The following is a 13,317-nucleotide window of genomic DNA, read 5'->3' as shown; positions in this document are numbered from 1 at the left end:
TAAATAGCAACTCAAATCATGCCAAAGGTCTCAAGCACTGCACTGACCTGATAACTTTAGTTACTTAATGGACAGTTCACAGATACTACTCTGAAAATAAAATGAGCTGAAGACTGCTCACCTACCTAACAAAGGTTTAAAGTGAGAATACAAGACAAGGAAATAGAGGGGCCAAAGAAAACCAAGGCTGTGCCCAGAGTGCTTTCATGGCACACTCTGTTGCGTTTGACTTCTGCTCATCACATTGCTCAGGCCAGCTGCTCTCTACTGAGACATCAGTAAGTGTCAGAGCACCACATGCATTTGTGCTAAGGACAAAGGGAAAGAAGACCATAGGAATGTGAATCGAACCTTAATACTGACAGTGCTCATTAGTTAAAAAGGGTATCTTACAGTATAGATGTACAGCTCCCAAACTTAACATGAACTGCCTGTATCCAACATGTTAAATCTCAAGGTTCAATAAGATGAGCCTCAAAATCTACAACTCGAACTACAACTTCTGGAAGACACTGGATAAATTAAAATATCTCAATTAGATTTACCAAGCTATTGTTTGTGAAACTGTCCCTAACCACCAGACACCTAAATGTATGCAGGGTTCAGGGCCTTAGATGTACAACTTCCACATTCTGGAAAAGGGATGGTTTCCAGTTGGTCATGAACAACTAGCAAAAATCTGCAAAAGTCTGTCAGAAACAAGGGAATCAGTGTTTGGGTAATGCCTAAGCAATACATTTCCTACCTATTGTACAAAATTGTTACCACAGTAAGCATTCAGATGACTATTGTTTTGTATTTACTGCATCTCTAAAGACTAAAAGCTGCCAGGGGGAAACACTAGTCATTCTACTTTAGTACAGCATATTAAGTCCACCAGAATCTGAAGCAAACAGAATTGCCCAAGATGAGGTAGAAATTAAACACTGACCTCCTGTGCTCACACTTGGGAGCACCACTGTATAGTTGCCTTTCACTTTCAACTCCTTATTTATGCAGTTCCTCACAACGCTTGACATTTCCTAAGAAAAACTGTTCCTTTACCATACATGGTCTGAGAAATATATGGGCAATGGAATGAATGATGCCTCACCATTTGGTCAGTTACAGACAGCAACTAGAGAAAAAGGTGGAGCTTGCTATGGGTAACCACGATGATACTGGACTTCTTTCCCAGTGAAAGGTAAAACTAAACAGAACTTATTACTGGAAGGTATACTTGATCTTCCCAGTACATGAGAGAAAAATGTAAGATTTACATTTCATCTCAGAATAAAATGACTGCTCCAGTTTGCAAGCAGAATGATGAGTCGTAACATTGAACTGTTGTTGAATGCTCTTTTTGCAGGGGCAGGAACAAACTGGAAGGGTACACCCATTTAAGAAAACCAAAACCAGAGCAGCACTTCCACGCTGCTTTAAAATAGTGTTATACTAAAACCAGAGAATTAAGATCACAAGAACTGTCTGCAATTCTCTTTAATTCTCTTGAATCTTTACATCAGTACACTATAATTTCAGGCACCATCCTTCCAACACAGCTGAACAAGAAACCCTTTTCTTGCCAGGAATTAAACACAGAAATGAATGAAATACACGTAACAGCAGTAATGGAGCCATAGTCCCTGCAGTGTCAAAAAGCTAGAAAACAGTGTATTCTAGATCCCATCAACAGCAATTCAAGCTGAATAAATGTGTTAGTAAAACATCCTTCTTTCCCTCCTTAAAAAAGGAAGTTTTCAGCACTCTACCCCAGTCTCTGCAACAAAATATCTGAAACTTGATCTAAAAATGGTGTACACAAGTGGAAACCCAACAAAGTAAAAGTCTTGATGTAAAAAAGCCTAATGAGAACAGAAGCTGGCTTCACATTTTTCAGATCATGCAATGAAATATTACGCATAATCCCCTAAAACAATACTTCAATAATGTTTATCTGTGTCAGATTTCAAAGGGAAAAACACATTAAAAGCAGGACCACAGTACTCAGTGTATGCTTTGTGAAAGCTTGTGATTGTATTCCAGGTTTTTCCTTTGAAAATTTGATCTTGTTTCTTGACAGTGACAAATCACTGGTCCTTTGCTCAATGGACCTTCCTGATAATAGAAAATATTTTTCCCCAAGATAAGGAATATTTCAGGTAAACACATTCACATGGACAGGGTCTGCCCTTTACTGAAAAAAAAAATTGTTTTTTGTTTTAATGACTTGAATGTCATAATAAGACAGAACATCTTAATACTCATTACTATGAAAGCTTCAAACAACTTCAAACATTAAAAATACCCATCTTTCTTAAGATATTGTTAATATCTGTGATACAAAAGTTTTACATTGCTGTAATACCTTATGCAAAATGTGAGCAAAGTGGTTTTCATATTCTGAAAAATTCTGAAAGAACTGTTAGTGGACTTCAAAAGAGCAAAAAACAGAAAAAAAAGGTGGAAAAAACCCAATTGCACTACAGCAGCTTTAGAGTAAGTTTATTACAAAATACTATTTTCTCACTTGAGATTTTCTTTTAAGTTTAGAGGAATCTACAATAGTGGCAAGTAACTATATTTCTCTATAACCTTTCTTCCACAGACCTCAGAAGATTTTTACCTTCTTCTATCTAACTATGAAAACTTAGACAAGATAACTTACAGCATATCCTCCAGACAAGCACTTAAATGGTTTCCTGTCATGTTTAGCATGGTCTTGTATTTGCTACACTCTGAGAAAAGAAATATGGAGAATGTAATACAGAGAAACAGTGCCAGCCGTGTCTGTAGACTGTTTTCTCTTGCTACACAAACTGATACTTACGTGTGACCTTGCATATAAAATATCTAATGTGAAAAAAACCCAAAATGCTGGGGAACGATGCAATGGGAGATTAAAAAAGCAGGATGTTTCTAAAAAACATGTTGATGGAGAAGTTTCTTCCCCTCGTGCCATTGCTTCGTCCACCTCCTCCCTAGGAGCCACTCCTGCCTGAAAGCACCCAGCAGTGAAGAGCTCCTCCTCCTCCTGGGCTTCCTGCTTCACTGAGGGACCCCCATGCTGGAAAATGACTCTCCTGTCTCATCAGTTAAATATGAAGATTTGCTGCAAACACCTTTCTAACCTGGTTACTGCATGACAAATTCACTCAGGGTGTTTAAAAAAAAAAAAAAAAAAAAAAAAAAAGCTTTTTTTTTGTTAACCATGCTGTACATTCCCATGCAAAATAACCAATTAAAAATAGTCTCATGCCATTTTTTTTAATGCTAGAGTTTCTTCAACAATTTGAAAGATGAGGAGATTCATATTTTGGAAAAAAAAGCAAACAAAAGTGAGTCTGTGTGTGTGTGTGTGTGTGTCATCTCAGCCTGCGCCTCTTTACGACAGAAGTGTCTCCTGTTCTGGAGAGGAAAGGAGAGGCTGTGCTCACAGCCTTGATGTGTCCTTTTCGGTGATGCAGTGAGAGGCTATTTTCCCAGCCACCTGCACCACACCTCGCGTGTCAAAATGCACTAATATTCAGACAATATGATTCAAAAACAATATGACTCAAAAACTTTACATATTCTCTACTTATTCACACACAGACAAAACAACGACCATGTATATTAACAGGAGCTTTGTAAGCTTTTTTTCTTTTTTTGTCTTTAAACACAGCTTACTGAATCTCTGTAAAATTAAAAACTTAGCACGACGGAGTAAATATCAATAGTTACATTCAGTACACAGTGGCCACAGCTTACAGTGGTGACCAGAAATTCTTTGGCATGACCTCTTACAAGGAAAATGATAAACCTAGAAACATTCTGCATTAAGTGACAAGAAAGTAACTCCAAAGGAGAATGAACTATCATTTTAAGAGATGGCTGCTATTGCTGAGTTCTGGAAATGGAAGCAGTGATACTATGCAGCACATATTGAAGGGGAAAAAAAATGTTAAACTCTGAAGATAATTTGCAGAACAATTTTCTATGTGAACAACCCTGGCTTTAAAAGTAATGCTTGTATTACATCGGGTTTTTTTTTTTTTTGCCACCGTTTGTTTCTGAAGTTGCAAGAGCAGGAATAGTAGCATGGGTATGTGGTCACCTCCCCACAGCAGGGATGGAAGGAGGCTGGGAAGGGCTGCTCCCACATGCTGACACGGTGCAGCTCTATCACGCCAGAGACCTGCATTGAGCAGGCCCACGGCAAGGGGATGAATGGCAGTGCCCTGGAGCTTGCTTGCAGCCTTGGAGCTTTCCTTGCTAATGTGCTAAAAGAGATTGTGTCCAGTATTTTGCAGAACAGAGGAGAAAATTTAAAAATGTATTACTACCTGATGGACAGTATGTTAAATAATTACGAGGATGTTGTGTAAGACTCCTAAGCAGAGTGCCTGCCTGCCTTCCCTCTTCTAGTCCCACGGAAAAAAAAGGATCCATCTGAAGAGAGAAGTGAATCACAAGGCCAAACAACTTAATGCGTAATCTTTAGGCTACTGTTTTAAGATCGCAGATTGTCATCAAAGTCTGGAAATTATGCAAATAAAACTAGCTACATTTAGAGGTCTGCACAAGCAAAGACTTCCCGACCTAAATAGTAATTGTGTCTCGGAAACGGCAGTCTTTTCTTCTGCGATGCAAGGGTGCTACCTACAGGTGTCAGTGGAGAATGGCATTCAGGGAAGAGAGCTAAAAAGAATGCCCACTTCTATTGAGAAAATAGCATAGAGCTGGCATTATCACTAAATTAAATTCCTCTTCATTTCAGGCTAAAGAAAACATGTTCTACTGAAACTTCTTTGGATTCGTACAACCAAAGATTTTCAGAAAACCCAATTTAATCCTAAATTTAATGGTGCTGCTGATGTTTTTCTATCTCTATTTAAATAATTTATACTGTAGGCTTTTTTTAATTTTATTTTTAATCCACTGAAGTTACATAAAACCTAAACCCGACGGAGACACATTCCAGACATACAATTTTGACGAGCAATTTTGGCTGTAACTATCCAAAATCAAGATTCAGTGCTTAGTCTTACAAATACATTAGGTTGGTCGGCAGTATTTGCACTGTATTGAATATACTACTGCTATATCTCTTGTGAGTCAGTGCTTTATTCAGTGCAGCGCAACTACATTGAGAATTAATTACAATCATATAAATGCAGTATTTCCAATATTTTCAACATAATGAAGAGATGCGTGGGAAACTTCGTTAATCTAAGTGTATGCTTTTTCTTCCCTGCTTCTTTTGCATGTTCTTCTTCCATATGTAGGTCAAATAAAGCAAATACCTTAACACACAGATGCAAATTTACTCCTGGGACAGCAACACTGATAGGAATCAAAATTAAGGATATACATTTAATTGCACAGCTTTTTAAATGTTCAGGACAAGAGCCCAGCAATGTGTGTCGTACTCTACAGATGCCACTGCTGTACTTATCCAATTGATAAACACAACGGTAGTAGCAGCAGCGTTGTCTTATGCTCGTGTTCAGCTGAGAATCCAGCAATTGTGCAACTCAAAAGTACATCCTGGTTTTTAACAAAATATCATACCGTTTCTGTCTCTCTTTCTTCCCTTCCATTCCTTCCCCTCCCCCCCCATTTTGGGGGACCATTTTCCTAAATAGTATAAAAGCATTTTATATTACATAATACAGTAATAACTGAGGATATTTTTCCTTCTAGATACAGAATTCAGCACTTCTGTATTTGAAGTCTGTATTTTTATATCCTCAGTGACAAAAGAACATCACTAAGCCAGAAGTACAATTGGATTTATTTTAATATCCCTGCAACGCAGTGAAAGGGGTTATTTTAAAATCATGTGGGTTTTGCACCCATTTTTCCAAATCCTGAATGCTTTTCTGGGACTAAACATGAAGATAGTTTCTACTGTCTTCAATACTTACAACATACGAGACAAATAATCTGAAGAGCTGAAGAATTGCTCTGTTTTACAGCTCCAGCTGAACAGAACACCTTAAGCATGCCTCTGAAATACTTAGGATTGATTATTAAGCACTCACACCTCAGTAAGAAAATGTATTAGAAAAAAAGAAGAGACATATAAAATGAGCTTTCACTTAAAAAAAACAAACATAATCTCAGAGAAGAAAACAACAGTGCTGATCTGAGCTACAGTACGATACGTACAGCACTTATCAGCTGTACATAGCACCATTCTATGATTCAATGATTCTATTCTCAGGCAGCTAAAATTCAACTTAGGAGAAAAAAATACTGATCCTGCTAATATTGTTACTGATTTGAAGTTCAAAACATTTTGCAAAATACTAAATTTCTGGTGATTTTTAGATGAAAGTTTGAGGACAGCTTTACCAAAAACTACCAGCTACTTTATCCTCATTTGAAATTACATTGGGAAAACCTTGTTTATGTTATTCTAATGACACGTATATTAAACGTATATTAAAATAATTATTATACGTATATTAAAATAATTACATCAGAATTAAATGAGTACTATTCTATTTCAATTAAGAGGATAATCCTGAATCATTTTTTAATAGAAATGTCTCAGTATGATTAAACTGTTCAGAGAAGATTTTAATGAACATTGAAGACAGAACTACATAAGCTGTAATAGTATATTCATAACAAATTTGCTCTGAAATTAATATTTAATTTACTTAAAAATACTTTATGCCTCCTATATTGTTATCTGTAAATTACTTTAAGTTGCCTTTCCCATTGATTGAGCATATTCATATTTTATTCTGTTCTCCCAATTTTTAATTGCATCAGAAAGCTCTGTGAGCACAGTCAGTGGTAATGTTCATGGGCTGCAGGAGAAAAATGTAATAAAGGGGAAAGTTCCTACTAGTTGTCTCATTAGGCTAACTAAATTTTGTATCGTAAGTCCATATCTTTTTATTTACTGCTTTTCTGGGGCACACTATTGTATTAAAACACGTAATGTCATTTTTGTTGCCCTTTATTGTTTTACACAAAAATATGTGTTTTATTTCCTTATTTGATTTTCTTAATTCACACCCAGTATTGTATTTCTCAAAAAAATGAGGTGACAGATGACTGAAACAGCCTTCCTCATCCTCCTGCCTCTATTTTATGGCTAAAGGAAAGCAACAGCTTTTTGGTCACAGAAGAAATATTTCTGAAAAGGAAAAATCAAAACGAATCAGCCACATACAAATATCACTCTTAATTTTGCTGTATATGTGTGCAATGTCTTTCTAACTTTTAAAGCTTAACCTCTATAATAAAAATCATAATAGTCTTCTAATGCAAAGTAACTCTGGTTAAGAATTTGTATATGGCTCCAGTACTTAATTTATGCTTTAGCATTCCTATTTTTCTTCAAGTCATAATATTATGTAGCATAAAATTTTGTCCAGGAAAACTGCTACTATTTTTTTTTTCCTTGTACTCTTCCCTGAAATGTTTAAAAAGTTCTTCTGAACACCAATCAAAACTTGAAATATAAAATAAAAACATTTTCTTTATGAAAGCTCAATGACCTTTGACATCATTCACTATTTAGAAACCCATGAAAGAATAGATAACAAATATATGACTCACAAATTATCAATTATGAAAAATAATCTGGGGTAGGATGCTACACTAATGCAAAAAGATGGATTACTTGTCATAAACCAATAAAGCTTTTGTTTGCGAATCCAATATTTCATTTCTTTCCTTTCTGTTGGAAAACTTAAAATGATTTTTAAACTGCATTAACTTAAAAAAATGCAACTATCATAAAGGTGAACATTGAAAACGCCCCTAGAAACAATCTGTCATTTTTTAACCAATGTATATTTTATTTTCAACAATCAGTTCTAAACATCAAAAGCCAGCAGAGACTAGATCCATCACAGAACAACCAGGTAGTCCTGTACTTCAGGGTTGTATGGGGGGTATTGGTTCAAACATCCAAGCCTTAAAGTGGTCTCGCAGAAGTGCCATATTTATCTCTGCCAGGCAGACAACAGAATTTAATTAGTCCGTAACTATGTTTTAGAGCACAGACTGTTTTGAAGCAATCCTCTTGCATTAAAATTCTCCAGCTTCTGGGGTTTGCATTACTTTCTGTATCTTGGGGGAGCAGGAAAGGAAACACATAGGCTTTTTTAATCAGGGAAGTTAGAGAAAAAGGGGGGTGTCCAGGGAAAACAAAATAAACACCAGCCTGAGAGTATGACAATGCCTTGTCATCAGCTGTCGTGGGGCTACCTGTGACAAATCCTGACTGGGGATGCAGCAAAGAATTCATTACAATCTTTGACTGGCAAATTGCAGGACTGCTCAAATCAGGAAATAAATCAAGAGGAGCTTTATCTCCACCCAGAAATCACAAACTCCCTGCACAGCCTGCTCAGCCCTTTGCCTCCTCTGAAAATTGTGAAGCCAGCCTGTGTGGCACAATTTCAAGAAAAAAACACCAGCAGGAATGCAGCTGCTGTGTGCATGTATAAGAATAACCAATATGACTCTTAGTTCCAGCTTAATTTGTGACTATCCTCTCACAGTTTGCTTCATCTGTGCCAGAATTTACAGTCATCTTTGACTGCCTAACTTCAGGCTGGTCAAGTCACAACTCCTGATTTAAACACAATCATCTAGAGTTCCTAACTGTCTTGCACTGTGAGAAATAGTTGAATAATTTAATTAAAATAATTTAATTTAAATTAGGCATATTAGAGATTCTAAGCAAAGGAGCAGAAGGGCAAATGCAGTGATCCGGAGGCAATGAAGCGTACTAACCAGAGATTCCCAGGTTCAGATCCCGGGGTCAGACATTCACTGCCTGCTCTCAGCCTGGGTTGGGAGTGTGCCTGGAGGTGGCTTTCCCTGCTTTTGGGAGCAGGGCTGTACGTCGGGGGGGATTAACTACGTTGTCACTCACTAATGACAGCTGCCAGCTGATTAGAAACCACATTAAGTTCTTAACTTTAACTTTGCTAATCAGTAAGATCAAGCTCCTGGAACTGGATTGAATTTTTTTTCTATTAAAAAAGGGGAAAAAAAGAGAAAAAGGAAGAATGTGAAGCAAACAGTTTGCACGCTTACCACTTAATCAGGGCATAAAGCATTGAGTAAGTGCACAACCGCGAAAGTAAGGCTGCTGGAATAAAGCACTCTGGCTGATGTGCAACAGCTTCACTAGCACTGTTTGGAAGGGTTGAGTGCTTCTCAGGACAAAGGTTTAAAACAATTAGTAGTATTACTTCCTATCAAAGGTTGATCATCAAGAATGAACCAATAAAAGAGACATTTTATGTAAGTATTGTGACATCACATTTTCAAGAAAGCAGAGCTTGAGAATGTTATGCTGCATTTACTGAAAGAAAGGGAAAAATAACGGATCTTGCAACACAAAAAAAACACAAAACCCCATGGCAACTTGAGTAGTCTAAACTGCAGTCATTCACCAAGAAGGCTGTTGGTCAAGGCAAAGTAAGTGCCTTCAATTTCAGGAACTTGCAATTTTGCTGAATTCACCACATAAACAGAAGCCTCGTTTTTTCAACTGTGCTTTTAAAGTAAGGACTAAACCTGTCTAATGCAAAGGTTGTGATGAAATTTTCTCCTTTATAACCCACGGCTCCTGAGGAGGCTGCTTTTGGAAACATAAGGGTTACATGTCCCTTTCATGGCTTTAACAAACCCTTACTTCTGCCTGGCATTCTATACCATGTAGATCCTGTTTGCACCCATTCAGTACTAAATTACAGATAAAGTTACAGCAAATTTGTTTTCTCAGAAAAGCAGTGAGGCCTAATATCCCTAGAGTAACAACAGCCTTGTCTTTCATTCAGAAGTGGAGCGGGCATAATTTTCTCCCGGACACAAACGATTCCTGCAGTGACAATGGGCCCGTTCTTGCAGCACTGAATGGGACACGGCTCAGCTTGCGGGCGCTCAGGTAGCGTGGCGGGAGGGCACCCGGGTAGATAACTTCAGGGGGCTGCAGCTCTCAACGCATCGATAGCTTCCAGAGCTGTATCTCGTTCATAGCGACGTAACCCAGATGCCCCACAAAACTGGGCGCAGCTGGGGACAAAGCAACAACGTCTGGAAAGGTTAAGGGACTGACCTGCACCCAGGCTGGTTCCTGTACATGAAAAGAACACCTAGATACTGGTGACTACTAGTGTACTTCAGTTGTTTTCCAAATGCTTTAGATAACAGACTGTGGCAGATAAATCATTTTTAATGTGTTTCAATGAAGATGCACTAGCAAATAATAATAACTAACAAAAAAACCCCCAACACTGCTCAGATTGCATGTTGTAATGCTAAGAATGCAGTGACGTAATAAAAAAAACCAAAGCTCAAACAAGCTCAAAAGAGATTTCATTAGTTGCCTGATCTTTGACATAAATTCCTCCAAAATATTTACGTTGCAAAATTATGATACTCTTCCTAAAATATGAAAATCAAGCACATTTAGGGAACAGGCGTTCTTAACATGGCCTTATGCTATTAATCATTATCTTGGGAAAATTAAATTGTGTTTTATATACTAATACTGTGACATTTTTATTAACTCATAATCCTTCTGCTAACAGTGGTGCTTTTAGCAAGTAATAATTAAGACGGTGGCAAATATTAAAAATATCTGCCTTTAACTCCTTCAGTCATGTCAAAGGATTACAGCATCTGCTAGCACTCGTGGTACTTGAAGGAAAAGGCCAAAATAATGTTGTGCAAACAAATACAACTGTTCTTTCTCCATTTTCTTAAAACTTTAATAGTCATTAAAAGTAGCCTTTACAATCCTGATTACCTATCTTCAAAGGAATTCACTGCTTTTGATCATTAAAAATACATTTCTCCTGGAAATTGAAGAACTTAGTATACGAAAGTAGGCTTTCAAATTTGTACACCTGCGCCATCTGGTCTACAATAAAGAAGAGATTTTCCCTCTGTCTTAAAAATGAGCATCAGAAAGAAAGAGACCTCATGAGAGGCAGAGAAAGAACAGAAATATTATACAAGCTGACTTTATTAAAATGAGAATAGTTCAGAAAAGAGCATTTCAAACCAAACAGATACCACGCATTCATATATTCAGAGAATAAGAAATAAAAGTAAACAGCAAAATCTCCTGCATTACTACTGCCCTGGCTACTATTAAAGCAGAGATTTACCTCCAGCTTAATATGTTTATCTCTCAAGTTATATTTAGCAGAGACATACCTAGGGTAGAGAATCACAGATATGCACAAATATTAGCTTGCGTTGCTTTTTTTTTTTTTTTTAATCATAGCTCTCCCAGGCATCCAGTGCCACTTCCTTTAACAATGAATGCAGAATATATGTTCAGTATAACAAACCAGAATTAATTTTACTCCTTTTTGAGCACAATTCCTTGCTACCTTTCTATTTTTCCTTAATAGGGTTAGGAAGTGTCTGTCTGTATTCATTAGTGAGCAGTGTCTACTTACAGAGGCTAGTCAATTAGAACTGGAATACAGGCTCATCTAATCACAGCTACTATACGGCTGTGGAAAGAAAATCATGTCTCCTATTCACTTGGTGCTGTACACTAATTGCCCAAGAAGTTCCCATTGCATAATATCAGTTTTAAAAGACAACCCTTCAGTGTTAGTAATAGCTATGAGAGCAGTAGTCAATGTCAAATAAACAAGACTAGATTATGACAATCGTTTTTTGCTTTTGCTTATCAGTGGCTTTTTTTTTTTTTTTTTTTTTTTTTTACCGTACTCGTTTCTTCAGAAAGCGGTTGCTATATTTCACCAGAGACTCACAGAATGGCTTTAGCCTACCGTTAAAGCCTATCCAGTTTCAGTTCCAGGCCGTGGGTAGGGCTGCCACCCACCAGATCAGGACATACTCATCTCCAGCCTCCACCTCACAATCTTCTGGTTGTGACAATCCAACCAATTCCTCATCACTGAAAAGCAAACCCTTAAAATCTCTATATGCTGGAACCAGTGTATAAAAATAACATGCTAGGCAGGCCATAACTAACACCCAACCTTTGCCAATGGTTAAGGCTGCTAAGGTTAAGCAGGACTTTCCTTACAACTTTGCAACCATTAGTCTGGCCTTAAATTAAGAAATTTAAGCAAATATTGAAGTAAATATTAAGTATAAGGGCTTTCTTCAAAGCAGGGATTTACTACTAGCTCTTCAAGTTCAGAGAACACCTGCACAGAAACAAAGATTGACCAGAGTAAACGGTAAATAACGTGCTGTACACCTTAAGCCCAACTGAAAATAAAAATGAAAAATTCTAAACTTAAGTATTCTGATGCACCATTCTCCAGTGATTTGACCATTTCAAATTTCAAGGTCTACTCTGTCCACAGACACACACTGCCCAAAGCAACGGATACTGTCTAGTACTACTGCTTTCATCCATTCTACTGAAGTTTCTCTAACTGAGAAAACAGGGAGTTTTTCCATGTTAGTCATAATTGTCCAAGTGCTTCATAGGACTTTTCTACATGTATCGTACAGGAGTTCAAGTAAAAATGAAGCTTCTTGGATGGGAAGGACACCTTACAGTGAGCAGAAAGGCAGAGTGACTGCAAAAAAGGGAACAGCAGAAAAATGTGTGCCACTTTCAGCTTAGAAGGAGCTAGGAAGAGCCGAGCAGCATCACCTTGAGACATCAACCTTCAGGCCTGAAGCACAGAGGTTTTGGAAATGATGGCTCTCAGGCAACTGCTGTTACAACAGCCTCTCACTGTCCCAAGGGGAACAGATCAATCTCCATGCCAGTACTGGATACCCCATGTCACATGTACCTACACCTCCCTTATTCTACTATGGGAAGCACATAACAGCACTCTTTTTTCAAAATGTAGGATAAAGCTGTGAGTGGCAGACTGCCCCATTTCAGGAATACGCTGTAAAGCCTCCTGGGTAATTTTTACAATTGTTACTTAAGGGTATATTTCTTTTGAGGCTTTATTTGCAACACCAATAAGACCAATTACTGTTAGTCATTCAGCAGGTGCTGTGCTAGTAGAAGCAAGGTATTTATGTTCTGATTAATGTTCTTTATTTCATTTTTTGCATGGATTTCAGTTTGTGCAATCAAAATCTAAACAATAAAATTGCATGCTGAAGAACGAAAACAGGACAAACATCTTAATTATGTATATTTGAAACACTATGAAGTGTTTTCTCTCCAGTAAAACTGAGCACACTGAAAATATTTTTCTTGCTCTTGATTCTTCCACCAAAAGACAGATGTTTGTGCCCACCATCTTCATGACTACTAAACAAAGGAACTTCAGCTTCCCATAAGGAAGAAACTGGTCACTTCATTTTTGAACAAGTTGTTTTTCTATCCCTACTGCATGCTGGTTTCAGAAGATT

General features: G+C 37.4%; 1 protein-coding gene across 3 annotated transcripts in view; it reads right to left on the bottom strand.

The window, feature by feature from the left end:
- The window catches only part of MCTP1 (multiple C2 and transmembrane domain containing 1), a 269,069-nt gene that overhangs the window by 74,086 nt on the left and 181,666 nt on the right, over positions 1 to 13,317 (bottom strand). The window lies entirely within an intron of this gene.

Source organism: Lagopus muta, chromosome Z (genome assembly GCF_023343835.1).
Source record: "Lagopus muta isolate bLagMut1 chromosome Z, bLagMut1 primary, whole genome shotgun sequence".
Lineage (NCBI taxonomy): Eukaryota > Metazoa > Chordata > Aves > Galliformes > Phasianidae > Lagopus > Lagopus muta.
The sequence above is the reverse complement of the archived record's forward strand: the minus strand, read 5'-3'. Positions and strand labels throughout refer to the sequence as shown.